Source organism: Geospiza fortis, unplaced genomic scaffold (assembly GCF_000277835.1).
Source record: "Geospiza fortis unplaced genomic scaffold, GeoFor_1.0 scaffold16, whole genome shotgun sequence".
Taxonomy (NCBI): domain Eukaryota; kingdom Metazoa; phylum Chordata; class Aves; order Passeriformes; family Thraupidae; genus Geospiza; species Geospiza fortis.
This window is the reverse complement of record NW_005054302.1, coordinates 6432435-6459366: the sequence shown is the minus strand read 5'-3', so window position 1 is coordinate 6459366 and position 26932 is coordinate 6432435.

Genomic DNA, 26932 nt, shown 5'->3' with positions numbered 1-26932 from the left:
TGGATGATTACATAGGATTGGGATGCTTCAGAGGGCCTGTTCTTTCTGCTGCCCTTATGAGTTACTGTAGTACTTTTATTTGTATGTTATTTTAGATGGAGAGCTTAAATGACCTCAGTGTTCTACTGATGATCTCAAGAAGGAGCTGGGCTTTCCTAGAAATATTGAGGTGAGGGCTCTTCCCTTGGCAGAGCTTTACTTTGGGGCTCCCAAACCAGAGCATAAATGCAATGGGGTTGAAACTTTTCACATTAAATTCACCAGTATGAAATCCTCCTGTTGCACCTTTCCTTTCATTTTGTGTTTACTGAGTGTAGCTTTGGAACAATTTATGGGTGAAGGATGCCTGATACAGAAAACAGGCATATTTTTATTCTGCAGCTGTGGCTGCAAATTGGAATTTATAGTGTCTGTAAATTGATAAAAGAGATATGGAAACCAGGTTCCTCTCTATCATTTCCATCCTCTCAGTAGGCTACTTAGTTGTCAAAAGCTAGTAAAACTGCAGTCTTTTCTTCCAGGATATATGGTAGGCCTAACTCCTTTAGAAGAAGCCTTGGGGAAAACAAACAAGCATTTTTTTCAATAGTAACCGAACATTAAGTAGTAGTACTTTGTCATACTTCTGCCCTTGCTGGTTTCAAGAACTGGTGGTTCTCAGGATGCATGTTGAAAAAAAGTGTAACTCCTGTGTTTCCAGTCTCTGCTCATAACCAATGTGCTTTATGATGTCTCAATTTTGCTTTCATTGTAGGAGGTTACAGGGGCAGAGAGAGCAGAGTGTTGTGGCAGTGCATCTTTCAAGGTAACTCAAGGACTAAAGAAGCAAGCCAGGAAATTATTTGATGCACTGTGACCTTGATCATCTGTACTGCTTGATTGCTTGTTCTTTCACTGGCCTGGTTTGGTGGTATTCCATCTGCTTTGCTCCTGGGTAAATAGAGAGGGCTGGTGCTAAGCACTCTTGGGTTGAGCTGCTTGGGCTGGCTGGCTCCACAGTCTGAGCCAGCACCCAGAATGTTTCAGATGGGCATTAGATACAGCTGGCCTCTGACCTCTGGGAGTAGCACACCAACAAGCACAAAAATGGCTTTCCTCATCCTCCTACATGAGCATCGTGAAGGATCATCACATTATGCTCTAAGTCTGCCTGGTCCTTCATAGGAAGAGTAATAACTTCACCAGTGCACTGTAATTCAGCATCAGAGGAATCTTGTCTTCTTGAATTTTGTAGATTTCTTATAGGCAGAACCATGTTTTCCACTGACTTTGGAAGAAAAAGGAGCATTGCAGATCTTACTGAAATTGGAATGATTGAAAAAGGAGTTGTATTTTGAATGTTTGGAATTTAAATAATTGAAAAATGAGTTGTATCTTGAATGTTTGGAAGCCTTTGCAAAGATGCATCTTCAAACAAAGCGCTACAGGCAACTGTTGCACTGCATGGGCAGTACCTTAGAGGGATAAATAATTCCTTGGTTTTTTATACTTTAATTAAAAATCAGTCTGCCACACTGGTGTCTTTTAGAAAATTCAATACAGTGAGTTTTAAGGTCTTGTTTCCTGTCTTAGCAGGGATACACTGATGCATTTCTACATGGTATCAATTATTGCATAGAAGTAAAAAAATCCAAAGAAACATTCCAAAAGAAACATTATATTGCTTTCAATAAATATTTATTTTCATGGTTGATAAAATAAAATGAAAAAAATATTTCATGTGAATTTGAGGCAGAATATGTAATTCCTACACTCACTTATGAGCAAAGCAAGGCAATGATGAAGCATCATTCTTTACTAAATTTTTGCTTTCCACCACTCAAGGCTGAAAGCAAATTTTAAGTTTATATGTAAACAAGATTGTTAGGGCATACATTGAGTTATAAATCAAAAGATTTTGTGTACTTTCCATCCCTGCAGTGTTCCAGGCTGGATGAGGCTCTGGGTAATATTGTCTTGTGGAAGGTTCCCTGCCCATGGCAACAGGGTTGGAACAAGATGATATTAAGGGTCCCTTCCAAGCCAAACCATTCTATGATACTATGATTCTGTGCCGGCAACAAACTGAAATGCTACCTTTTTTCCTCTCTGGTATTTCATACGGTGGCTTCTTATGTCTTCTTTCTTATTTTTTTCTTTCTGTTTTGGTTTTTTTTTTTTTTTTTTAATATTTGCTGTAGGAACTAGGTAACCTTTCAACTTGTGCTGTCAGAAATCCCATATTGATCTTGTTCTTCAATTCAGTAATGGGTCTACTTCTTTTTCTTCCATAGAAAACTGAAGCTATTGTTATATAAGGCACAACTTTTCTTAACATTTGTTGCTTTCTGATAACCCTGATAATCTCTGGGTCTATAAAGTGCATTTGTCTTTTTAGAACACCTACTTTCAGGGGCCAGAACACAAAAGTACAAACGTTGGCTATCATCCTTCCAGCTGTATGCTAGAATATCCTGTTTGACTAACCCTAAGACAAAAAAAAGTGAAAATATTCAGTGAGGCATTTTCAAGTTATTCACTACAAGTTTGGGAACTTTTTAGGCCTCCTGTGAAAACGCGTGGTATTGATTACTTTTGTTTTATCCAAAGGAGCCACTGCAGTTAAGTGTGGGATAACAGATACAACTATTTACTCTCTTCTAGTGTGAATACACCCTTAAAGAGCGAAAAATACCTGCTGATTTACTTCATTAGTAGGAATCTGGCTGTGAATTGACAATATGTGAGCAGAACAGATCAAAACCTTTCCCATAAATTATCTGTTGACAATTAGTCCTTATGCCTACATGATGGATGCTTCTGATACTCTTGTGTGAAAGTGTTATCAGGAATAGAGTGCTCCAAGTAGTCTTTTGAATACAGGAAGTTAAAAATCTTGGCTTTGTGCAGATTTGTGTCCCATGACTGATTTTTGTGTGTCTCTTTGTGAGATCCTAGTGAAGCTTTCTCATGGTTAGTACATCGGGGAAAGGAAAGGAGAAAGGAGGAACTTCATCCTCCTTATGTTTCCTAGCGCCAATGACATCTTTAGTTCCTGCATCACCATACCATTTACTGGGGATGTTAATAGGTTCTTTCTTTGCTTCATCATCTGCTTGATGATCTGCTTGATCCCTGCTACAAGTGCTGTATATATAATAGTTTTTCAGGTGTTGACCTTTCCATAAAACAGGTTTTGAAACTAGTCAGTGGACAGAAAAACTAATGGTGAGAAAGAGAAAAATACAAATGGACAATGCACATGCATAAGGGCCACCAAGGGCCTTTCCTGCCCTGGCAGCCAGGGTGACAGCACAAAGATGTAGTTTCCTGGCTTCAGGAATACAACTGAGAAAAAGCTGGAGGACAGTGAATGGGGACAGGTGGATGTCAAAAGATGACTTTTGTGGCTGTGTTTAGTAGACTAACAAGCAAACAAGCAAAGAAGCAAAGAGGAAGTGCTAAAGGGGCTGTATCCTGTAAACCACCTTTCACCTTGATTTCCTTCCCGCTACAGCCAGGAACATGACTGTAAAAAGCACACTCTATGGGAGAACAAGCCACTGCCTTCTTTTTGCAGCAGAGCTCCTCAGTTAAAGCATTTTCTGGCAATTTATGTGTAGGCTTGATTCCTGAATTTCCTGGATGGAATTAACATTCTACTTCACAGCAGGGGGTCAAACTAAAGCATTTTGCTGAGGTGGAGAGTTCTAGGCTACCATTGGAACCAGATACCTCCATCATTCAGCTGAAAAGCTGTCTCTTCCACTCTAAGCAAAGAATCTGTCAGCTTGCTTGCTGTCAGCAGTTACCTGTCTCCAGTAACACAACTTCAAGCACCTTCAGAAAGCTTACTTTCCTGATAAGCCATAAACAAATAAACTCTATGTAGGAAACATGGGAAAAGTTGTCAAACTCTTTTGCAGAAGCCATTAATGCCTGCCCTTTGGACAACTTAGTGCTTCTTTAGATTTCATGCAGGTTTTCTGCAAAACGATTTATCTACTGAGTGAGACTGAAGGAAGGAAAAAGTGACTGTTCTTAGTTGTTTGAAGAACAAAACATATATCAAACAATTTTCATCTATAAAACTGAAAAGTTTCCAGAAGAAATATAAATAGTTTTAAAAAAGCTAAAGATAATAGAAAATGCACTAAAGTTATTAAATTAGATTAAATAATATATGTTTTAAGGATGAAATTACTGATAAAAACCTAAATATTAAGTGTCCTGTCTCTATGTTTACCATTTCCCTTTGCTTGTGCTATTTCTACTTGGAGTTTTAGGCAATTTAATTTTTCTTACTGACTACTTTAATGGGATACAGTGAGTTTTTGGGGCAATATGATTCCATCTCAGGGAGCATCTGTGACTAGAAGAACTTGCAACCAGCTGAACCCACTGACCCTTAAAATTAAGGCCTATATAGGCAATTATAAATCTGTAATTATGTCACTCAGGAAGACTAAACATTAAGAGGCATTGTCCAGAACCACAGAATCCAGAGCAGTCAGGAGTAAAACCAATGTTTCCTAGATCGAAGTGCAGTTTACTGTTTGTATTGAAAGTCGATATTCAGTATGCTGCATATCAGGTTGAATTAACCTGGTTGGTATTTACAGTTAACATAAAGTGGTTTTGCACAGTGAAGGACTGTACAAGCACTGAATACTGCACAACAAATGTTTAGCAGGTGAAACCACAATGGCATCTGTAACAATGCATGCAATACTGTGGACATCAAGCACATACAGTATACATATTCAGTGTGTCACATACCTAGTTAGTCAAGGAAATTATATCTGATTATTAGCATGGCCACAGAAATACATGAAAAATTCTGCTTCTATGCATACAAGTAATATCAGCATTAAAAAAATTAATATAACATGTGCTTTAGCATCTTCTCTTTGAAAATTATGTCTCCTGAAAAAAAACAGTGTTTGAAAGACCACATCTTCATAACATGTCCATGAAGCCTGAATTGTTTATTCTGTCAAATTGATAGAACTGATATGGTATGTCTGTGATGTGCAATCATAAGAAGACTATCTAAGGAGTATAGTTTTTCTAGGTCAGTCTAATCTTTGAGTTATTAGTGTCTATTGTAATGAGTCTTGCTGAGAACAGTGATCCACTGAAACTGTCAACTCATTTTTGTGAAGTTTTGTATCCCAGACAAATGGTCATAACTTAGTGATATTTCTGTCTTGGCTGGGTTTGCACTGTCATTGAAAAAAAGTTATTAGTCACACAGCAATAAATTACTGGGAAAGATATGATGTTTCAAACTCTACTGTGTGATAAATTGAGCCTGAAAAATCCCTGGATTCCATTTTATGAAAAGGCTTACAGGGACTCGCTGAGACAACTGAATAAATGGAAGACTTAATGGTGAGGATGAGGATGGATTGACAGAGCAATAAAATAATTCTGCACTGTTTATCATATGATCTTCCAACTCCCAGCAGTATTTCAGAAGTTTGGTAGAGTAGTCACTTAAGTGAGTTATGATATCTTTAACACATTATAATACAGTTTATATTGTTTCCATGTGGCTATGATGAATTTGCATTTCAGAGTTACTGCTGTTGTCTTTAGACTTCATCTTGCAAAGAATGAAACAAAAAAGCTGCTGGTACTGCATCCAGGTCTATTTTCACACATGGTGGTGAAAAGACATATAAAGCCAGTCAGAAATGCATCTTCTCTACAAGGCTGTTTCATGCCATATCAAATTGACATTGTGCATTGCATTATTAGAGATGGTGTCTGTTTTATTTTTAGAGCCTTATATATACTTAATGAGGGCTTCATTCTTTGAATAAACCTATACCGAGGTAATTGTGTGATTTCTGCAAATATGATCATGAGCCACTCTGATTCATGGCCTTTCCAAAGAAGTGGGAACTAGTGGGGACTTGCAGCAATGTCAGGGATAGGAGGAACGTGAATGGATATTGTCAGGTTATCAGTTTCTCCTAAATAATTTTATGATCTGAATGAACACTCAGAAAGCTAAAAGATTAATTGCCAGTGTGACAATCTTTTCTGGAAAAAAGTCAGCCCCAACATGTATACTGCTACCTGTCACCATGATATTTACTGAAAAATCCCTTCACCAGGATTTCTTCTCCTGGGAAGTTGAGAAGCCTCAGAGAAAAATATAACTAATAGTTATCTGATTGCTTCTCCATGTGTTTTGCTGCTTTGGAATGCGGTAGTCGAGTCTTTCATTGGTTCCATGTGAATTGTTTTAACTTAATGACCAATCCCAGTCCAGCTGTGTTGGGACTCTTGTCAGTCACGAGTTTTTATTATTCATTCTTGTGTAGCCTTCTGATGTCTCCTTTCTCTTTCTTTAGTATCGACTTTATAATATAATAATAAATCAGCTTTCTAAGAACTTGGAGTCAAATTCTCATCTCTCACCTCATCCTGGGGACACTCACAACACCACAACAGCTACCTAATATAACCTTGTACAGACAGATTTTTCAATTCTTATTGACAGCAATTCCAAGATGTTTTGTAACAGCACATGCTAACTGGAGGCAATAAATTAGTAAATAAAATAAAATTTGATTTTTGCTCTGTAGTCCTTTAGAAGCCAAGTTAATTGAGATTCAGAGATTATTTCTACTGTATATTACATTAATTTTTCTTACTAAAGTACTTTTTCTTTTGTGCATACCCATGGGTAATGCAATCTTAAAGGATTGCATAGTGTGCTTTAACATCACCTGTATATGAGTGTTGACTAAAGGAGAGGCACACAAAGAAAGGCCAGATTTAAAAGAATTTTTTTGCATTTTGAAAACAAAGCAATGGCAGGCAATTCTTTGTGGATTACTAGTAGTTGGGTGAGGAAATAAGATATTCATCAATATGTAAAGTAAGATTAGAATGGCAAGTGTGAGGTTTGCAGTACTAAATCAGTATTATGAAGTGCTCAGAAAGGGCTCTTTTTTTCTCAAGTCCTGAAGGTTATTGGGAAAACTTCCATGAAATCAGTTGGGAAAAGTCACAGTACTTTGGGGGGAAACTAGAACTATATCATTAATGCAGGTGTTTCACACTGATTCAGAACAAGTTGTACCTCTGTTCTTTGTATTCCTTTGAGTCCACAACACAACTGCCAAGGATGTCAGAGGAGGTTTGTGCAGAGAGACTATAGGTAGAACAAGGCCTTAACGTAGTAGTTAAATTTATTTGTTCTGTTAGATGTAACTGGATAGATGTAACCTTCTATTGTCATTTAAAAGCTACATGAAGTTTTGTAGTCCCTTTTGTAGTTATTGCAAACAGGGAAAGGCATCCGGGGAAAATTTATTCAAGTTTCTCAGGTATATTCTGTTCAAGTTGGATCATAGAAGGGTTTGGATTGGAAGGGACCTTCCTCCTAAAGATCATTTAGTTCCAACCCCCCCCTGCCATGGGCAGGGACACCTTTTACTAGATCAGTTTTCTCAAAGTCCCATCCAACCTGGTCTTGAACACTTTCAGGAACTGGGTATCCACAGTTTCTCTGGGCAACCTGTTCCAGTGTCACACCACCCTCACAGGAAAGAACTTATAACTCTAGAGTAATCCTGAAAGCAAATTCTCCTCTGCTGCTTCAGAACTATGGAACAACTATTCTTTTATAATTTTTCTAAGGTAAGACCTGAAGTGTTTTCTCAAGAGCCTCCAACTTGAGCGCTGCATTGCAAGATGATATAGAGGATCTATAAAACAACCCTAATCTTCTTTTGCAGTCAGTGGTGAACATTGGAGGTTTTCAGAGGAGCCCCATATGTATTTTGGGGCTTTCTTCAGGTAAATAAAAGAAGTGATGGCACTACAGTGGTGTCTGGACTCTCATGTTCTAGAGTATATGCGACTGCAAATGGCTGTATGTAAGGTATCTCTGTCCATTTCCCGTTTTCCAGTGAATGCCTCAATTAAACTAGATTCAGTTTGCAGGTCTGAAATCAGACACCCAGTCCAGTCCTGACTGGTGCCACAGGACTTTGGTAAAGGCTGCAGTAGGCAAGCTACCAGTGCCAGCCGCAGGCCACTGTTCCAAATCTGTCAGTCTGGACTCCATTATAGCCTGGGCCTAGGCCCAACAGAAATCTTCCAGACAGACAGCAAGAATGATTTTGGAGTTCGCAAGGCCTGGGGATCACCCTAAATAAGAATTGGCTTAATTGGCTCTGGCCACCCCATTTTTGGGAGTAAAGAGTGACAATTAATTCCACACATGAACAATTTTTTCGCCTCAAGAGAGCCTTCAGAAGGGAGTTTAATGTTGTGTGTGATAAGTGATGCAAACGCCAACAAGTAGACTTTTGGGTCATCTAAGTGCCACTCATGCCTACATTTTACTGGCTGGACTACAGGCACTCCAGCTTTCCCTAAAGACCAGTACTTAGCTCTTTTTAAAGCTATTACAGCAATGTTTTTATAGGCATAACTAACTGATGGCATCATTGCCTTTCTGCACTGATTTGTGATTGTACCAATAAAATAGACAACTCATATTTAAAGAAGTGACCTGCACAAGAAGCAATACGGCATCTCTTATTATTCTAAATCACAAACTCTTGCTCTAATGCAAGGTTTGGTTTTAAAATACTTTGAGGTAGGTATTTTTCATTGGCATTTCCATTGCACAATATTAACTGTATTTAGTAGTTTACTTTTTGCTTTCAGGTCATAAAATAGTGAAACTTTGTTCAAGTTACCCTATAAATGATAACACAGAATATATTTTGTCCATTATTAGGAATCTTGGAACTGATGATAATAATTTGTTCTTTTTATATCAAGAATGTTGCCTACTAGAAAGTATTTCATCCATGCAGCAGTGTAAGGCATTGATATTTTAATACTCATCTGTAGTATTATTTATTTAGTTAAATGGATAATGCTGAAAGAATAAATCACCATCTATCAAATAAAACCTGTCAAATCCCAAAGATACAACAGTAAACAGCTCGGCAGTGCTCAAATGCAGGATGGTTAACTGCAAAGCTGAAATGACATATCTCGAAGAAATGGACATTTTATTAACTTTCTAGAAGCTGATATTATTATTGATAACTCATCCCAAGGGATGATTTAATGGGATTTAGCTAATATCATAAAAAATTTATATAGCAAATGAAAAAATCGTCCAATCCATATCCAGACAAAGGAAATGTAACAGAATGAGGGAAGAGTATAACAGAAAAATAAGACTAGAAGGCATTTTTGGTGGTGGGAGGGGGAGAGGTAGTCCACTGTATCTTCTAAGATATATCTTGACAAATGCTCAGTTAGCTTATTCTTAAACAACTTCTCCCTTTCCTCTTTGCCGTTTATTTCAGCTGTTTATTTCCTTTATCTTTACCAAAGGAAAAATGTCTTTAAAGTCCTCCTTGAATTTTTCTTATTACAATTTTAGTCTCCTATCTAGCTATCTTAGCTCTCATTAGCATGAAATTCTCTCTGTTTGGCAGCCATACTTAGTTATCAGCTACCTCGTCAATCTTCTCCTCTTTAGACAAAACCATTTAATTTTTTCAGTCTTCCTGATTTTAGCTCACACTATGAGCTAAACAAATGACAGGTGAATTTCCTGTCCTTTCATCATTCTTCTAATTCTCTTTTGGACTTTCTTATTTGGAAAGTTTTGATCAAAAATGATCCAGATGCTGCAGCTGCGTCAGCATGAAATTTTTTCACGAATTGCAGATCTTTATGCTTTCAGTATGACCTGCAGACAATGCTACTTTTTTTCACAAGTGTGACACTGTTGACTCATATTCAGCTGTCATCTGCTGTAATCTCAGACCCTACTCTGAAGTGTGTTTCCTAAGCAGTTGTTCTGTATTCTGTTTAAATGGATTTTTCCTGCACAAGTGTACAACTTGCCCGTTATCACCCTTTGACTTTTATTTGTTATTTCTACTCCCTGTGTCCAATTTGTCAAGATTACTTTGAATTCTCCACTCCCACTTTCACATTTCTTGCAGATTTCAAAAGCATAAACTCTATTTCATAATTCCTGTCATGAAGGGAAAGATAAACCCAAACCCAGGTGGAACTTCATGCTAGGCATTCTTCTATTTGATTGCTGGTAAAATATATTATTTAAAAAAACAACAAAAAGAATGATGTTTAAATCTAGATCATGTGTTTATAACTTGGTTGTGAAAGCATCATTTGAGCTACCTAAACATCAGATAGCTCATGTCCACACTTGAGTCTTTGCTATCTTGCTTATAAAAGACGATTAGACTGATTTAACACGAGGTGTTCTTGAAAAGTACATCATAGCCATTGTGCATGTCTTTTGCAAGCTTTTTGCCAATGTCTAGATTATTTACTTATTGCAAAATTTGCTGGGAATTTAAGTAAAAATGGTCAGTATATAGTCCATAATCTCTTATTTTGCTCCTTTTTTAAAAAACAACACAATATTCAGTCTTTTTTCACATTCCAAGTATTTTTCTGCCTTTTCACTTTGTCATTTCTCAGAGAGAAGCATTAATGGCTCTGATACTGCTTCAGCTATTTCTTTAGGTACTGTTGAATTAATTTTATTAGACACAATTAATGTGCATTTGATACAAAATTTTAGTAGTAGCTGAGTGGTGTTGGAGTCAGTAGATTTCAGAAGTTGATGCCAGGACAAGTCTGTTTTCCTAAGTGAAGACACTGCAAAAATGCAGCCATGCATTTAGAACATAGTGGAACAGGTTTGGTTCTGCTGTTTTTGTAAAGACAAGGAAGCATTAAAGCTGTGTCTGCCCTCACAGTCCCTGTGAAATTCTCTTTATTCATAGTGCCATATGCTGGGAAAAGTTACTGGTATGATCAGGGGAATGAAACATCTTTCTAGCAGGAGCTTATGGCTGAAGCTTCTTTTTCTTGAAAATATAAATGCAAAAGGGAGACAGGTTGCTGTTGATATTACAGATAACTGTAATATCACAGTTACAAAATAGTGCAGAGGTTTTGTTTTTCTAGGTCACCATGGTTATAGCCAAATACTCCTCTCAGAATAGCTGCTTTTGATTAGAGGTGAAAACTTATGCATTTTACCATCTTGATTGATTGAGACTATAATTTAGATTGATAACATTGGCTGAACCTGCAAGTTGTACTAAGTCCATCCACACTCCATGAAAGAAAAGTAAAAAAAAAAAAAGAAGAATGACAATGAGGTAAAGAGTGGAAGATCATTTGAAGTCAGTTCTCCTTAAAAGCGCCCAAGATAATTACTGTAAGGAATGTTTACCATATTTATCATAAGATGTGGATGGCCAAAGAGAAGGGCTAATGTATTTTCTGTATTCTATAAACTGCAAAGCAGATTAATGATTCTTAGAAAACTAATGATCAGAAAAATTATAAAGATTTTCCTTCTTATAAAGACAGATACAGAGTTTAACCTGCTGCAGCAGCACTGCCAAACAGACAGGAACATTTGTTTTTGCTGGCTTGACAGGCAATGGTTTTAAAGACACCAGGTGCCAGGATTATGTACCACTAAAAGATTCACTTTTCAAGCCCTCAATACTATGCTGGCAAACATCCAAAAGGATCAAAATGAAAGGTAGATTTCCTATGACATAAGTGTCACACATTCGTTTAAACTAAAAATGTGAGATGTTCCAGTGCTGCTGTGGCAGCAAAGAATTCTATTTCCCTAATTATGGACTGAAATATTCTTTCCTGAGTAACTCAACACTGATGTTAAAAGCAACTTACCTTCACTACAGTAAGACTTGTCATGTTGCACCACTAAATTTCTGAGTAAAGAACAGCCTGCCAAAATCTAGGAAAAAATGTCTGAATAGTTGAAATAGTAATTCAATTTTATTCAGTCTATCTTGATAAAATATTGTCCAAGAATAAGATTATATGCTTACTAACCAGTAGAAGAACGTTTATATACATTCAGAGCCCATTCAACTAATTTGGGATCAGGAACTGAAATTTGCAGTGCATATGGCTAGTGTGGTACTGTTTGGATATATTGTCTGTGTTACTGGAGAGCATTGGAAGCCCACATTTCCTAGTTTTACAGTCTTTTGGTTCCCCTCAATTTCATTTGCTGTGATATAGCTATGGGCTAGTCAACCAAATTCTCTAGAAAGCAGGGCAGAGCAGCTCTCTTACTTGGGGGAAGGACCTTTTTTTCAATCTGCCATTTCTAAAATAATGTCTAGAGGACACTTTGAAGTACCGTAAGTCTCTGTACCAGCAGATTTTTCTCAAATTAGCAGGCCTTTAGTGGAGTTCTACCTAATTGATTAAATGGCTAGGATAAGTGATTTATGAGAAAAGATTAAAATAACTTTATACATATTGCTTGGTTAAATCACAATTACACTGCCTTTAATAATGATCTACCTGTATTATTTGAGAAGCATATGTTCCTTGGATGGAGATGAATTGTTCACTGTTATCCAGGGACTAGAAAAATTTCTATATAACTAGAAATATAGCTGCAAGAATGATACAAAACCAATCACCAAGATAATATTTGTGATCCCTTTAGTCACTTAAAATTAAGATTCATGCAAAACCAATTTCCTTGACAAGCAAGTTCATAGAATATTCATATCAAAGTATTCCTACAAATGGAGCATACCATTTGTGTGCCTAGATGCCCTCCTTGTATTGGCAGCAGCTAAAAATCAGAATAGAACCCCTTAGGATTGAAACCCATTTATTGCACAGACAGAAGCAATAGCACATTGCAGGCACAGCAAGTAGTCAGCTATGAGTAGATGATACTCAAAGTAGTAATCAATAATCACTTAGGGAAGGATTATCTGCAAATGTTGATATCAGCCAAAGGAACTATAGCTAAGGATGGGGAGAAATGCAGCAAGACAGACTAGTCCAGGATGTAGAAAATAATTTCCTGAATTTTCTCAGTTGAGTAACTAGTTTTTTTGTTCCTAGACCCTATTGGCTGGTGGCATTCTCCCCAAGCTACTGTTGGAGTCGATTCACCCCACTCTGCTGTCTGAAACAGGCTTGTAAAAACCATTCATCATGCAAGAACACAAACACAAAGAGCTCTCTCTCAAACACTGTAGTGGTGTCAGGGTTCATTCAAATATGACTGCTGCTCAAATTTGCATCTTGTTTCTTTCAGTTTTGTTTTGTAGTGGTTGGATTTTCTTGTTGTCATTGGGGATTCTTGGGGTTTTTTGTTTCTTTGGTGTTTCTTTACATTAATGGATTGATTCTTTGTTTTTGATAAGTGATTCTAGGAAATTCAAGCTGTTTTGTGTGGGTCTTGCCATGTGGTTTCCTGGCACAATGTTAGGCTGGTGCATTGCAGATTGTTTTCTGAAGCAATCTCACTGTTGAAGTACAGGACAAATGAAAATAAACCATTTTCCCCTCCTGTTTAATATTTTCATATTTTGGTGTTGTCTCAGCCATGAATGACCAGAGGTAGGGGGTTGCAGTACAACTAGAAAAACTTAGTCTGGATGGTAATAGACCTTTGGACCTTTGTGACCTGTAGACTTTACAGGATGATTAGAGAAATTAGGTCAGGGAACGGTCATGAAGATAAATGAGAGAAGAGTCAGAGCATAGTCAGTCCTGTGATTCTTGCAAGAGCATTTATTTGTGCTTGTACACTCGGACTGTTCCCAGTGACATCAGCTGTTATACACCTGTATGCCCAACATCATTTGAAAGTGTTTTGTCTTATATGGGTGCATGCCTCATATCTACAGATATATCCACACATGGCACCTCATCAACATCTTTTATAGAACAAGAATTCGTCTACTAGTGTTTCTGATTCAGAACTTCTTAATAAAGATTTAATCACATGTTCCTCTTTAAAACAGATACTTGTTTTTCTGAAATGGGACAGGAAGATTAAAATGAGGGGGAAATAGCAGAGCCGTTTCCTATTAAAAAGCCTGCCTTTGTGTAGTGAAATGATCATTACTGTCAGACCCAGGGATAACAACTGGGTACCCTATTCAAATCTAATAAAATCTAATAAGATGCAGGATTTTATATCCTTATCCGAAAGCTCTATTAGCATTGCTTTTATAGACAGACAGTTCAGTGTAAAGTGCTAGAGGAGACAAGACACAGTTACTTTGATGCAGTTTCTTGAGTCGTAGGTTCCCTGAATTTTACACTGTGATAAACAGCTACTATGAGATTGAGAGTGTTTTACAATGAGATGGGAAGTTTTTACAGATATTACCATTGTCTTTTTTTAGATGTTTCTGACAGATGAAAGGAGCCTTAATAAGAATGCAGAACAAGAATTTGTACCCACTTCAAAGCTCCTTTATACTGCCAAAGTGGCGATTGGTGACTTTTGTGCAAATGGCAATCAGACCCATGTGATTTTAAACTGGTTTTTTATGTGTGGGGAGCAACTTAGTAGCATTGTGCTGTGTGGAATGACTTCTCATAGCTACAACTTCATTAATATTTTTTATGGTTAAATATGGAAAGGAGTGGGAGGTTAATTGCAATTTTATTTAGTTTTTCCTACTGGTTTCCAAGTGTGAAAGGGTTTTTGGGGAGAAAGGGAAATTATTTCCCTAGGTTAATATGCTGGTTTTGGCTGGAGTAGGTATTTTTCTTCATAGTACCTACTACAGGACTGCATTTTTGATTTGTGCTGAAAACAGAGCTGATAACAGAGGGATGTTTTAGTTACTGCTGAGCAGGGCCTACACAGAGCTAAGGACTCTTCACCCTCTCACCCCACCCTGCCAGTGAGGAGGCTGAGGGTACACACGGAGTTTGGAGGGCACACAGTTGGGACAGCAGAACCCAACTGACCCAAGGGATACTCAGGGCCATATGGTGTTTCGCTTAGTAATAAAAAGCTGGGTGAAGAAAGAATGGAAGGATGTTTGGGGCGATGGAATTTGTCTTCCTCAGCAACTTTTATGTGTGATGGAGTCCTGCTTTCCTGGGGATGGCTGGACACTATGCTTTGCCTATTAAACTATCTTTATATCAATCCACCAGTTTTCTCACTTTTCTAATCCTGTGCCCCATCCCACTGAGAAAGATTTGAGTCCATGGCTGGTTGGTGCTTTGTTGCCAGCTGGGGTTGAACCATGACAGTTCAAAAAATAAAGAAAAGGTTAGATATGAAATATCCAACAGTATCTTATTTATTTTCTGACTTGATGTCTCTTGTCAACCTTTTAAAATGTGTAGTCCAAAACAGTGGCTAAGAGGGCTTCTCCTAAAATTTTCTTGTTTGATTTGTTCTGCTCCAGCAGATGTCTTCTTTCTGACAATTTCCTTGAAAGTTGTTTAGGGCAGGGAGGTGGTCTCATTAATTTTAGAATGTAGTAAGGACTCAGTGTCTCAGTGAAATTTTAAGGTGATGTAGTAAGTAAATACTTATGACTACAGTATTCTGCTTGTTAAAAGAATAATCATTTTTGGTGATGCTCCAGGTACAATGCAAAGGAACAAATTAATAATTGTACTGGAAAAAAGTCATAGTTTGGCTCATAAGGAGTCAACTTGAAGGCTTGTTAGGCCACATGATAATGAAAAATAATTTGTTTTTCTAGGGGAAATGAGATATGAAGTTGTAATTACTGATGATTTATCTGTTGAATTTCAGCCTCCTGTAGTTTATTCTGACTAAACCAGGCTTCTTTTCCTAATGCATTAAGTACATGGAGTAGGTAATGTATTCAGACCAAGGTAAATTCAGTGAGATACAGGGAGCAAAACCCACGTTTACCCTGAGTAGGATTGGCAGTTCAGTTAAATTGTCAGTGACATTTCTGTGCCTGTGAAGGCTTAGAGGATGTCATGCTAATTTCTGGGAGCTGTAAAAACTCCACCGCGATGGTGCAGCACAGTGATAATATTTCTGCTGGTGTTATCACCTAAACACCTGCTGATGATTCTAGATCCCAACTGCAGTGCCACCACAGCAGAGGGCTGGCTCCTGCTCCAAAAAGCTGTACAGTCAAAGTGTAAGGGTGCAAGAAAGCAGTGATATTTTACAATGATAGAGCCAGAAGATACCTAGGCATGATTTTGAAACTTTGAAGGATAAAGAAGTAGCTTTGACAATGACAGGAAATTCTTTCTAAAAGGAACAGCAGTCATGGAGAAGGCATGAAAATGCTTCACTGAAAATAAAGTCAGAAATAGTCTTGGACATGAGGAAAAGGAAACAGAAAGTTTGATACAATAGGGAGAAAGGGCTGGGACACTTCATTAGACCAGGTTGCTTAGAGCCCCATCAAACCTTTCCTTGTGCATTTCCAGGAATGGAGCATCCACAACTTCCAGTCCCTCACTACCCTCACACTAAAATATTTCTTCCTGATATCTAATCTAACCTACTCTCTTTTTTCAGTCTGAATCCATTCCCCCTTGTTCTGTCACTACATTCCCCTGTAAAATGGTCTCTCTCCATCTTTCTTGTAGTTCCCTTCAGGTACTGGAAGGCTACAACTAGGTAACCCCAGAGCCTTCTCTTTTCCAGACTGAACAATGCCAACTATCTCAGTCTTTCCTCATTTGAGAGGTTCTCCATCCCTCTAATCAACTTGATGTCCCTCCTCTGTACCAACTCCAGCAGGTCCCTGTCCTCCCTGTGCTGGTGCCCCAGAGCTGATGCAGCCCTGCAGGTGGGCTCTGAGCAGAGCAGAGGGGCAGAATCCCCTCCCTGGCCCTGCTGCCCACACTGCTTTGGATGCAGCCTGGCATGCACTGTTGACTTTTCTGGGATGTGAGTGCACGTGGCTGGGTCATGTCCAGCCTCTCATCCACCAGCATGCCCAAGTCCTTCTCAGCAGGGCTGCTCTTGATCCACTCATCCCCAGCCTGTGCTGATATACTTGACCCAGGAGCAGCACCTTATAGTTGTCCTTGTTCAAAGCACAAGATATTCCCATGAGCCCAGATTTCAAGCTTGTTTGGGTGGAGTCTTAGGTGGGATTAGGTGTGTACAAGATTCCTCCTGAAAGTTATTTTAACTGGTCTTTCTTCCACCATGCTGCACTGGCAGTGTTGTCAGAAACCATATGTCAAACCAGCCTGGAGGGAATTTTTCTGATTCTCATCCTTTTAAGACTGGGATTTAAAGTAGGAGCAAAGACACAGATTTAACTATTGCAATCATTTTGAGCACTGCTGCAAGCTAAAGTGTTGAAACAGACAGATAGGTAGATGGATAGATAAAAAAGGCTTCTGAATAGCTTCTAGACTTCTGCTTTTTCCCATGACAGACTCCTGCAAGTGATTGTATGGATTTCCATTGCATACAAATTACTCAGGACTTGGCAGTACATACTTCAATTATTTGCTATCACTTGCAGGATCAATGCTTCACATGCACAAGTTTGCATGTAAAACAGTATTTTAAACCACTTAGTAGCAATAGAAAAATAAATTAAAAGCAAGACGAGGAAAAAAAGCTAGAAAATACTGATTAATAGACATAAAGGCAAATCTTAAGTAGAAGCTTTTATTAGCTGTGAGCCTATGCTAGGAAGGTAATTTTCCTGTGCATAGAAATTATTTTTTCCTACCTTTGCAAATAAAACATTGAGATGTATTTCAGATTTTAAGGAAAGTTATCCTGACAGAATGATTATCTAAAAATCTGGGGGAAGGCAAGAAAATATATAGGTTTTACTTTGGAGTCACCTAAATGATAAAATTATCATTACAGGGTGTAGTCTGCTTACTAATTATATTTATCTTTTTTAATAATAGATTCATAATTTCAGCACAGAAATAATTGCAGATATCTCTGAATGTAAATAACATTTTTTTCTTGGAAGTTTAAAGAATAAAACCTCGGTTGCATAGCTGCATTTCATTTATATGCTGAAGAAATTCATACAGTAATTTAACTGTGGTGAGCTTTTAAAAATCGTTGAAATAAATTCATCTCGTGACTCTTCTTGATTTTCATTCTTTCTGGCTCCTCTAAAGATAGCCTGTACCACACATTGCTGCACAGGCAAGAGGTGTGTGAGCATCAGACTAAACTACTCTGGCTAGCTGGAGGCAGCCTGGCTAAACAGCATAAGGGTCTATCCAGGCTGATTAATACCAGTGAAAAGCACAGAGATCTGTGCTGCAATGAGCTGTTTGCTAACAGGATTTAGGGTTGCAGTCCTGAATTCAGGATTGCTTTGGTATCTGTGCCCACTCTCTGACCTGAACGACGACGGCTTGGCATAACTCACCACATTCTCCCCATGGCTGTGCAGTGGTTTAGTAACACATCTGCTGTGACAATCTGCTGCGTTCTCATCTGAAAAACCAGTTTGATTAAGTTGTGCTGGTTTTGTTTGTAAGTGTGTGGGAGTCTGTGTGTTTTCCTGGAGAGGCTTCAAGGAAGATACGTAAAAGATGGTCTAATGTTATTTTGATTGTAACAAATAATAATTAAAAAAAGAGCATGAAAACAGAAGATGCAAATTGACAGAATGTTAACAATGTCAACTGCCTGTTGGGACTGCAAAACACGGAGACAAATTTCACAAAAAATTATGATCCTGGTTCTGTGATCCATATGTAACTAATGTGTTTAACAGGTAAACTATAGCTTTGGAGTAATTAATTTCTTCCTTTTCACACACAGTTGCATACATATGGACAATATGCACAAAAATTATAAATTAATGTGCATGGTATTTACATTTAAAAAAATGCAATAGAAGATTCACAGAAATGCTTAGTGAAAATGAAGAGCAAGAAGACGTTAACCCCAAATTTCTTCTTTAATGAGATCCTTGAAAATATAATGAAAATTATCTTTCTATAATAGTTTGAAATTACTGAGCAACCTTGGGAGTTCAAGTAGAAAATCAATTTACAGCTCTTGTGGATGGATGCATAAAATTCTACTGGCCACACCAAATTCCTCTGCGTACTAAAATGTGTCTTAACTTTAAAGTCTATAAATTGCATTAATTAAATAAATAAATAAATAAATATATATATATATATATCATGACCCTATGATTTAGACATTGACCTCATGATTTGAATGTAGGCCACAATCTGAGCACTTGTTGGAGAACATTATAAAAAGTAAATGCAATATAACATGTTACCAGATGGCATATATGTCTCTCTACAATCTTGCATGTGAGAAATCAGGCAGTCAGCAAATGATCATTTTAAGAAATGAATGAAAGCCTAACACTTTTTTGAAATTTCCACTCAAGAACTTGATTCATTAAAGTTCTTTATTCATTCAAGGGATGAAAATCTATCCCTGGGACAAGACTGACCCAAGGTTTTATCTTCTGGTGCAGCAGTTCTTAAGAGAATATAAGGGCAGAAGCTATAATTCCCTTTCCAAGTGGCCTGTGGAAAACAATTCCTGTATGTTACTGGGCTGACAGGATTGAGCTATGTGCAATCCCATTCCCTTGCAGCTGTGCTTACGTGACTTTCTCTTGAGCAAGGGAAAATACTTCCTACAATAACTTTCAAAGAGACTTCTTTTAGTTTTTTAGGGTTTTATATGCATTTTTATTACTGGTACAGTTCTGATTTTTTTTTTTTTTTTTACTTCTGCTATTATTTATTTTTATCACTCAAAATACATCTCCTTACTTGGAAGGTTTTCTCAAGCTTTTTAAATTTTTGTAAAAAATATCCCTATGGACTGTTGTATCTATAAGTTTTAGACCATGGTGGTGTACAAGGCAGTTCTGCAGACTCTTGCATCATATTAATCCAGTCCTGTATTACTGTATTGCTTTAGCAGAGTATCCAAGGCATCTCATGACTAAGTTGAGCACCATTTCATATTGTGTAAAGCAGCAAGTTCTCATACAGCAAATGTGTTTTAGTGGTCCTTTAGTACTTTCATTCCATAAAAGAGAAAAAGAGAAGTGAAAATCAAGCCCTTGTTGAAGGGACTGTCGCCTTAAAAAGGCACTGACCTTTTCATGTAATGGTTATTCTTAGGAGGATATCCTCTGATTTCAAAATATTTTTTAACAAATAGTATATTTTTGCTAAACCAGTTTTAGAAAAAATTACCCAAGGTGTGGAAATTGCAGACAATACGAAGTCAAAATTAATTAAAAATGTTATTAAAAAGAAGTAAAAGCAGTGTAAGAGAAGAGCTCTTGTCCCATGATTGCCTCTTTGAAGTCTATATTTAGCATCCATGGTAAGATGTTACTTTGCCTAGAAAAGGTTCAACTGCACTGTGTTGAAGGAAGTACCAGGCGCTGTATACACTTGTTCTCACTTCATTTTGTATGTTTAACACCTACCTCAGGATTTTCCTGTATAGCCTATTCTAAATCAAATATGGTGTCATTTTCTTTTTCTCTTAAATTCCTGCTATACAAAGAAATCCTATTCTTAGCAAAACCAATCTTAATTAGGATAATTACTGTCTTATCTTTTTACCTTGTCTTTTTCATATTTTTATATTTTTTTACATTTATTCTCATTGTCTGAAGCTCCTCTCTAACATGTATGGAGTTGTATATTATGTAATTTTATTAATGTTTTGCTTAATTCAGTGCTCAGTTTCCACAGCCTTGCTATATTGCTGTGTAAGGTGCTGTGTTAAATATATTTCAATTAATTAGCAATTATTGGGATATCAACAGGTGTCATTCAGCCAACAGATCTCTGAGAGACCTGTTTGTATTTGTGCTACCAAGCTACAACCATTGTTTATATAAATGCCCACTCTGCAGTTATCAAAGCCAATAACTGCACTGAATTCATGGGGAATATAATGAAATTTAGTGTGATATCTTAGGCATGTGGATAAGTTCATTTTTTTCTCAAATGCCCAAGATACAGCTAGATGATGTGGTGAATCCTGTAGTGCACTTTGCAATACCAGTGGTGTTACTTCCAGCCCCTTCTACCTAAATAAGTACAATATATGAGTCAAGGACAATTTACTCAACACCTGGACAGATTATAGGTTAAAAATTCCACCTGTTTGTGCAAGAAAACTGTTATTATATGTCTTTTATCCCATTTCTTAGCTTTTTGTAGTAGAAAAAGTCAGGACCAAGGCTTCAACTGACTTAAATTTAGGGAAGCTGATTTATCAGAGTTGCATGGGCTTAGATGGAGCCAGGAATCCCCCTTAATTAGTATGAAATTTTACTTGATCTCTAGGAAATGTAATTCAAATTAAGCTGGAATTGTAAAACTTCCAAGAGCCCTGTGTGATGCAAATTGAAAAATTTCAGTGCCAGTTGTTCTCTTTCCACCTGTAAATGACAATTGAGATGATTTCCTTGCCAAAATAAAGTTGCATTGAAAAGTGGGATGCAGGGATGCGTGCATGGCAAAAGGCAAAGTGGAACACTACAGAGGAAAAAAATCAGTATCAAGACTGACAAACTATTCCCTCATTTCACATGGAAGAGGTAAATAGAAAGATATATTGCACACAGATGCCTGAAAACTCTGTCTCATGCAGCAGAATTAGACACACATGAATACTTAAATCAACAGAACTTTTATGTGACTAAACCAAACTCATAATGGATATACTATATCAGCTATGTTGCAGCTGTCTCTGGCTATAAAAGCTTCCTTTTTCTGACCTAAGGGAACGGTAACTCACTTGTAAAGTGTAAGATTCGGGAAGAAGGAGCATTCTTTAGAATTTTGGGAATAAAAAGCTCCAAACAGCCCCATTCTGGTCACAAAGTGGAATATGATGTTGGGTAATACACAGATCATCTGTTGGTAGAGAGCCATCTATTTTCATCCACTAACATTATGTGGGAGGAAACAGAAGGACCTAAATCTTGCTAAGTACCTTCAGTCTAGCTGATGCTTCTTTCTAAGAGCTGTTTTGATTGAAGCAATTAAGGCAGACATAAGATGGGAGAAGGGAGGATGATGAAAAGTGCAGCTATTTCAAGATAATGCAATTTCTGATGTGTACTCAATACATTTGTGCTTAGGAACAATAATGAACTGTGGGAGGGGTCTGGGTACATAGAACTGTGGCTTTGTATGAGTATGCAACACATTTGTATTGAGAACTGAAGGAAGAAGAGTAGAGATGCTCAGAGATGCTTGAAATCTTCCCTCTCTTATTGTGCAGACTTAGAGATTGTGCTTCTTCCCCTTCTTCATAGCTGCTTCACCACTAGGCATGGACATACAATGAAGTTTAGAGGCTTTCTGCTTTCTTCCAGTTTGGATCCTGCTGCAGTAGCTGCCAGAGTTGGGCAAGACAGTTTTACCTCATTTCTGCCTCCCCAGGTCGCACTGCATCCTGACTTGTAGCCTGCTGGCTTCAGAGAGATGATGCCTTGGGTAGGTTGGGCTACTGGTTACCTCGTGTCTCTTCTGACAGTTCTGTGAAAGAGACTTCTGTGCCACGGTGTTTTAATGGTTCTTTCTGTCAATAAGTAATATTCATTCTTTTCTACGCAGAGCAGAAGTAAATAAAACGAAATGTAAAAGTTTCCAGGCTTAGATGTCAATGAAATTTTCTCAGAACAATTGTCTGGCCCATGAATAATCATATCTAGTCTGTCTGACCTGATAACACATAGTTACATCCAATTTGTCTCACTAAGCTCAGGGAGGCAGAAGGGACAAATAGAAGCTTCTGAATAAGAAAATCAAGGCCAGCTGACTATAAACAATGTTTTCTACCAATATGAACTCTTCTCATTTTGCTTGTCTAAATCATTGTAAATGATGCAGAATACTAGTAGAGCTCAGATATTACCTGCATCAATACAGATGTGGCAACACAATGTGTGAGTCTTTTGGAACAGCCAAAATAGGCCAGACAGAAAAGAAGTTAGGCTTCTTAAAAGAACGCAAGGGAAGAATGCTCAATAGATTTTGAGATTACTTTGAAGGTAGGAGCTGCCTTTGGATGAGCAAGAATATATATTAGTAAAATCATAAAAATCTGTCCCCTTCATAATGCTTTTCAGTAAAGTCTTTTCCTCCTTACTTACATGGCAGTTTCCTACAGTTTTGGCACAGACTGGATCTATGAACGTGTAACATTGCTCTGTCTTCTTCAGATCTGGTTCCCTGATATAGAAATGTGCTTTTACTTTGTGCTGATATTTTGCAGTAGTAACTAGATTTACTTACCTGATCCAGACTGTTACAATCATTTGCTTGGGAAAAATCCTCTTATTTCAGTAACTTTTAGTGTTGAATTCACTAAGGGGAAGGGCTCTTTATTGGTATGTTTGGGAGTTAGATGATCTTGTGCTATGAGATGATAATGAAAGAGAGGGCGATAATAACATGTTATAGAGATGGATGTTTACAAAACAGTGGCATTCCAACAGTGAGTAAGGCAGTAAGAAAGGAAAAACGTGAGCCCTTTACAGATATGCAAATTAAAATCCAATCTTTCTGCACAGCTTTTAAAAAAGTAATTTTAGCAGTTTGTGTGAAATTAGCATACTAATTATGAAGCAGATTCTTGGGCTAATTAATATTAGTTAATAAAGATTTAATTTGACATCTCAGTGATTTTTTTTTGTAATTTCCAATATGATAATATCAAGGAAAAGATGGACAAAAGTGGTTTTAGCTTCCAATGCCAAATTCACAAATACTGCCTGGTTTCTAGATCACACTCTATAACTTACAAAATATGGTATTTCAGATTTCATACATGAAATATGAAGTTCTGTCTGAGAGTGATGAGAATATTTGATTTGCTCTTCTTTAAGGCAGCAAACATTGCTGGTCAGTGCAGAAAAGCTTACTTTGCTATTATGTTTGAGAAACACAATTGTATGGAACAAGAACTTTGTTTTTCTGTATTTGAATGCTCCTTTAAAGAGCATAGAAGACTTCTATCAGCAGCTTTTTCTGGCAGTGGCCATAACCACTTCTCACCTTCCTGTAATTAATTTATTGAGAAAGTATCAATTTTTATTTCCCTCAGATGCCCTACCTGATAGATTGACATACCTGCTTTCCGAGTATTAGAGCAGTTCAACTCCACAGCTGTGAAGTCTTATGCTGCATTTTTTTTGAATGTGAGAATATCTCAGGTGCCCAAAATCAAATATCTTTACCTTTTAAAGATTATACGCGTTTGTTTAATGAAAGATATTATCTCAACAGACCTTAATTGACTTCAGATAACAAAGAACACTCTAAATTCTCTTTCTGACATTTTTGTTAGATTGCTCCAGATAAACACTGCTAATACTCTTGACTAGGTTTCCTTTATGTCTGTATAATCTCTGAGTTGACTTGGACATTAGGAAAGAATTAATGACAACTACTTTTTTCTTATAAGGAAGTTTTTCCTAGCAACATATTCTAGGTGCTTTTATAGGTCTCGGGTAGAGCCTTGAATATCTCAGACTTCAATTTTGGTTTTCTCTGGAGACAATGATTGCTATCCTTTTTATTGACAGAAGACCATGACAGAGAATCATGTGCCAAACAACCAAGCATAAGTCAGGCTACCTTCTGACTCCTTGCTCATGACACCAGGTTGTGAAATATCTTTCTTTACTAATATGGTCAGGTAAGTTTTGCTGAAAGGACCAAATTCCAGTTGGTTCCAGTTAAAGAGCCTCATACAAAGAGTTGTAACCATTTCAGCTTAGTCATTCATCACAGCACTATATTGGAAATGTTTGAAATGAGCTGAGGAACAGCTGCTGCAGAAAAGAATGCTATATTAGAAGTGCCATAACAAGTGAAAATGCAAGTGTTGACCAAATACAGATAAGGCTAAAAACAGCATCTACTCATCTATGAAACTGAGAGGCTGAACCTCACAGATTTCAAGGCCACTGTGAATCACAACTGTCATCCAGACTTGAGCACTCACAAAAGCACACTGCAGAATTTGGAGAGTTGAAGAAAAATATTTTGGAAAAGAATAATTGTCCAACTTCCAATAACCCAAAGAATAATTTCAGTTTCTTGGAAAAGATAAGTGGTTTCTCGAGCACCTCTGTGACAGACTTGGTCACAATTCCTTGGAAATTCTTGCAGCCCCTTCTTTATTGAGGAAATTAGCTTCCCGCCCTGTAAATGTGCAAAACCACTCCCATTTTGTGTTTCCTTTGCGCCACTTCCAGCTTTATCTGCTTCATCATGGTAATCAGGGTAGATGTAGTTGCCTTCCCTGTGGAAAAATCTTACATTACAAATGATGTCCCTCAATTTGCCTCCTTTCCTGCCACTCCCTGTGTTTACCCCTAGCATCTGACATGGCAGTGGGTGACCTTAAAAGTCTCCTTGAAGGCAGAAGGAATGTTGAAACTGCTGTTTGAGGACAAAAGACAGCAGTATTTCTTAGACTAATGGGATCAGAACGTTACACTCTAAAGTAGCACAGGAGTAGAGAGGGTTCCTTTGTAGGAAGGTGCTGTCATCCTTGCAAAGTTACAAAATCAGGCTCCTTCCTTTCTGGTCTCCAGCTCCACTTCTGAATGGAAAATGGATGGGTCAGGCTTTGCCTTCAGCTCTTCTCCAAGAGTGTTGACGAGGAGCTGCGGGCTTGAACTGTGGCAGTAAATTTCTTGCTCCTGCTACCTGTGTGGCTAGTAGGCTGTGAGAGAGATGAAGGGGAAGGAATGTGGAAGTTCAGGAAGGGTTTTCAGGTTATAATTTTCTTCTCATAGGCATTGAAAAAAGTAGAGAAAGAAAATATTTTCTCTCATTTCTTGTTAGTACACACAAAGCTGACATTGGAAGTCCTATTGGTTTCTGACTTTCCCCAATGACTGTACATGAAATTCTGGTAATTCCCTTAGGTTTTTGTGTCCAGCACACCTCGGGAATTTGGATCCAGAGGCACTTGTAAAATATCTAACAGTGAGGATAATCTACTTGTGCATTTATAAAATACAAAGTATTGAATAAACCTTCTTCCAAGAATGCCAGTCAGAAGGATATCTTTTAAAGTGTAGGAATTTCTAAAAAGAAAAAGTGAATTTACTTCTGTGAAAACAGGTAGTCATTACTAGTAATATTACTAGTCTGTAAAGCAAGAAATTAATTGTAACGAGCTAAAATTCCTTTTTTAAATTGTCTAAGAAGCCGATGATGATTCAATATGCTTTACTGCATCTCTTTTCAATTTTCTCTGCAAACGGTGTCTTCAGTCTAAATTAGAAGACTGTTTTCCAATGCAGAGCTAAAAATTTTATAGATTACATTATTCTGTATCTAATTAGCCACACTTTTAACACATTGTCAAAAACATTAAGCAAAGAGGCATGATGTTATTCTAATCCTTTAGAGTATTTTCTTAGATTGACATGAACTTTTTGTGTGTTTTTCAAGTCCTTAAACAGCTAAGATATAAAGGACTTCTTTTGCATTGCATCTGTACTGTAATCTGTATTGACTGAAATAACCATGATGGGTTGCCAGGTAGTTCAGCCTTGTCTGTATGGTATCACAGTGATTCTGTGGTGTCTGTGAATAGCAGCAGCAGTTATGAAAAAGTACCAGATCATTTACACTTGCTTTGTATTATGTTAGCCAACAGTCATTTTTTTTTACTTCACATCATCTCTGGACATCTTATTTCACTGTATGAATTTTTCAGTTTAATGCACCTGATTCAAAAGATAACAGGACCAGGGATCTGAAAGTAGTTAATTTTGTGTATTTAGGCCCCACCATTTAATTTCATAGACTGAAAAGAAATTATATTTGTTCTCTGATTGGATAAGCATGTCAGCAGTTATCAAATAAACAGTTACAGAAGCAAATCTAGATGTATGAAATTGAAATTTGTTTTGCCATGAACATATTAACTTAAGGTGGGTGAAGAAAAGTGTAGCTGGAGAAGATTTTAAAAAATCATCTAAAAATACCGCTCAAAACAAAAAGATCTGTAATTGAAATTTTCACAAGACTGAGAGGCTCGTGTTGATGTTCTCAGTTTGCCTAATAGATTTTAGAGTGCAGAGATCCTAGTGTATCCTTATTCAGAAGCTGTGGAGCCTTTGGAGCTAAC